Source organism: Acinonyx jubatus, chromosome C1, assembly GCF_027475565.1.
Source record: "Acinonyx jubatus isolate Ajub_Pintada_27869175 chromosome C1, VMU_Ajub_asm_v1.0, whole genome shotgun sequence".
NCBI lineage: Eukaryota > Metazoa > Chordata > Mammalia > Carnivora > Felidae > Acinonyx > Acinonyx jubatus.
In genome coordinates, this window is record NC_069381.1 from 94,152,126 (window position 1) to 94,156,210 (window position 4,085).

A 4,085-nucleotide genomic window follows, 5' to 3' on the forward strand; every position below is an offset into this window, starting at 1 on the left:
TGGTTTTTCCCCCTTTCCCCAATGTTGGTCATCGACTGTTCCCTGTTTCTTCAGCACACCCATCTCCCACAATGGTATCTCCCTATCCAGTCCTGGTAAGACCATTTCATCTATCCTGTCACCAACCCAAATCCCTTGTCTGCTTAGCCTTCCTGCCCATTACCTCCTGAGTCCCTCCAACTGTGAGACAATGGGCTGGCAGGATTCTTCCACTTCTGCTCCCAATCTTCTGAAAGCTAGAGGAAAACCTCACATCCCTGCTGACGAGCTCCATTATGCATTAAGGTTTTCCAGCCTCAGTCGGCTCAGAGGGCTGGTTCATGGTACCTTGGCAGGGAGCATGCTGGAAGCTTCAGACCTGCAACACTCCTTCTTGGAGCCACTTATCTCCATGTCCATCCTCCACCATGTTGAGTCCGACGAATCTTCCTGGATTCAGTAGGCTCCAAACCCTGACCACTTCTGATTGGACCAAAGGCGGTTATCTGCCCAAGGTTAAGAACCAATTAGACCCCATCTTTTGAAAACTAGGAACTGGGACACAGAAGCTCTGATTTGCCCACGTTTGGACTCCAGGGCTCCACAGGGGCAGACTAGCAGGGAGGGTCAGAGAGAGGTGGGGATGGGACTCCGTGTGGCCCCAGGGAGATGGAGAGTGTTCCCACAAGGTTCAGTTGTCTTTCCTGGCCATTTCACCTGTGAGCTACTTGCTTGCCTCCCAATAAATCTCCACTTGTACTTAGGCTACTCCGACTAGGTGTCTGTCCTGAACACACACATTTGCTGGCTAGGACTCAGCAAGTGACCTCACCTCCTACCTCACTGACGAGGCTGAGACCATCAAAGGCAAACTTGCCCTGACTTCAGTCCTTTGGCCTCAAGGCACATCTGCCTGTTCCCGCACATGTTGTCTCTGCCTTCCGGTTCAGAGGAGGATGGGGCTGACCCTTCTCCAGGCTCATCCCCCATGCTTGATGCCGTTCCCTCCTGCCTCTGAAGCCATCAGTTCCCTGCTCTTTTATCACCACCTCTCTGGCTCCTTCCCAGAAGCCTATGTGCATGTGAAATGCCGTCCAGTCCTAAAAATCAAAACAACATTCTTTGACCCTGCTTTCCTCCCAGGCCACCAACTCATCTCCATCCTTTCCTTTTGTTTGACCCTTGTTCCTCGGTAGTGCTAAGTCTGACTCTTCCTGCCTCCTTCTCCCAGCTTCCCCTGCATAATTTCCGAGCATCCTTGCTCAGGATTCCGTGGTGGGTTTTCTGCTTCTTGCATGGTCTCCATGGGCTTCTCTCTTCTCAGTTCATGCTGCATTCTCTCCTGAGGTCCTCACCTCCCTTCAAGGGCTCACATATGATGAATGACTTCCTGGAGAGCCTTCCCTCCTGTTCTGAATTCACCTGCAACCATCACATGGACTCTGGCATCTCTTCCTTACCTCTACCATGCAAATCTGCTGCCCTTTCTGTGTTACAAAACCAGGAAAGCCAGTGCTCACTCTCCGCTTCTCCCCTCAGCCCCAGTCAGCCTCCTTCTATCTGAGTTCTGCAAAACATTTTTCGACTCAGCTTCCTTTTTTTATGCCGCATGCCGTTGTTCTAGGCTAGCTTTCGCGGGCTTCACCTAGACTCCTGCTGGGGCCTCCAACTGGTCCCCTAGGTGCCAGTCTCTCCTTGCCAGTCGCACCTCAGCACGGCTCTCTGTTTTCTTCTTAGAACGCCCCTACCCACCCACCTCCCACACAGAGTTGGCCACCGTGAACTCTGGTTCCAATCTATCTTTCTACCCCTTTCCCTGCATTGCCATGGGCCAATCTCACCTTCCAGCCATGGTGGATCCTTCTTACTCTATACCTTTCTCTATGTTCTCCCCCTTTTTCATGCCTGGAAATAACTACTTCACCTTTAAGCCTCTCCTCCAGGTCCTCTCTGCTGGGGGCCCCTCCATGACCCACCTCATCCATATTCTCACCTAGGGAGACACAGGCACGTGCCAGACCCTTTGATGCCCTGGAGTCTCTAACTGTCCCCTCTGGCTGGAAAGCATTTGCTCCAACTCTTCACAAGATTGGTTCCTTGTCTGGTGTCAAGCCAAATGTCCCAGTCATCCCACTTATAGCAGACCCCCAGCCCCACTCCGGCCCCCCTGCAGTCACTCTCCATCACACAGTCTGCTTATTTCCTTTCTTGCACATATTACAAGTCCTGGTGGTCTTATGTGGCTGGTAAGGCTCCCTGGGAAATAGACTCAAAGAGGCAGTTGAGCTTGTGGGATGTGTAATGAAGAGGGCCCTTGGGATCAACACTGTGGCAGGAGTAGGTGGAGGGAGAGGCCAGTCCTCGACACCATACCATAGCCTTGGTCCCCAGGCAGGGAGCTCTGGAGAGAAGATGTCCTTCCTGGGCTGAAGTGGCTGGGGTTTTCACCCCGCCTCCACCAGTCATTGGCTGGGGCCACACCCCAGATGATCTCGAGCAAGGCAGCTCCCCGAAGGTAGTGTGAGAGGCTCCCCCCACCTCGGTTTCTACAGAACCTCAGCTCACTTCTGCATTTGGTACACAGCTTTTTTTGTTGTTAATTTCTGGAACTAAGAATAGATCCAAAATACAAAGAAACCCCCTAATTTGGGGGATAATTAAACCTGTGGTTTCCTTTTCTCAGCAGTTGGAAGCTCTCGGCTCCAGGGATTTCTTTCAAGTGCCCCATCTCCACTAGTGTCCTCCCTGGCCTGTGGCCAAGGCAGAGAGAAGACAAACAAGACCTGGGCGTCCCTCCAACTCACTGCCCCTCAGCCTGGCCCTGGAGCCTGACTCCTACTCCCTTCTTTCTCTCTCCCCCCGCCTCCCTCCTAGCAGATGGAGTCAATAAGGATTATAACTCAAACTCTGAGTGGCTCCGGTGCTTATTGGAAAAAGGAGGGTGGAAAAAAAATCCTCTTTTCTTTCTCCCCACCTTCAAAGCTGATGAGAAATCAGCACAGCTGAGTCCGGGAGCTCTCGGCCATCTTCCTCCTCTCTCATCTCTGTGGCACGCCCTGCCTCTTTTTTCAAGTCCGTCCTTGCAAGTGCCTCTAGACATCTTCCTGGTTAACTTCCAGGCAGCATCTCACCTTGAAACCTCCAGAGGAGTGTGTCAGATGCTGTCCCAAGGGGTGAGCTCACGGGCAGGCGACTTGTCCAAGTCCTGGGCAGGAGGGGAGGGGACGCTGAGCCTGGGCAGGATCAAGGCAGGGGGCAGGCTATGCTGTCAGCCTCACATGAGAAACTTCCCTGTCCCTGGACCTCCTCTGGCTGCGCTGCTCACCTGTAGCTCCTGCATGAGGCCAGTGTCAGCAGGTACTGTACCATGCACACACACACACACATACACACACACACACACCCCTCCAAAAACATTGATGAGCAACTTTGTTTTTTCCCCCAAAGGTTGAATGGGGAGGCAGAGGGGATTACACTGGCCATTAGTATGCCAAAACTTCCCAGGCAATCCCTGTTACCATCTTTCTCCTCCGCCCCCCAATTTCCCTTTCCTGCAACAGGACTCCAGCTCTCCTCTGCTGCCTCTCATTCCGCCAGCCTCCTCCTCAGCTCCTTGGCTGAGCCAAAGAATGCAGAGAGAAAACCCGGGGGACTAAACTCAGGCTGCCCCACAGGAAGGCAGTCTCCTTGCATTAGTGGGGACCCCAAGTCCTAGATTCAAAGTGACTGTTCACCAAGGCCCCTGCCTCCTCATCCTAGGAAACATCTCTGGACTCAGAATCAGAGATGGAGCTTTGAGCCTCAGTTCCACCACCTTTCGGCCACGGGATCTGAGACACCAAAAGGCACTTGGGTACTTTACCTTATTTTCCCACGGAGTGTGTCTCAGAAGCCAGTGAGGGACAAGTGATGACCAGCACATGGCTTGGTGAGTTGGGAGCCATCAGAATAAGCATGTAGTGAGCAGACAGAACTTTTGCCAAGGATTCTGCTGGACAGGAAGCGGAGGGTGGTGAAGGTGGGGTGGGAGGTCACTGGAGAGAGACGAGGGAATGGGGTTACACCTGATTTCAGTCCACACTGCCATGTGGGGATCAAAGATGGGG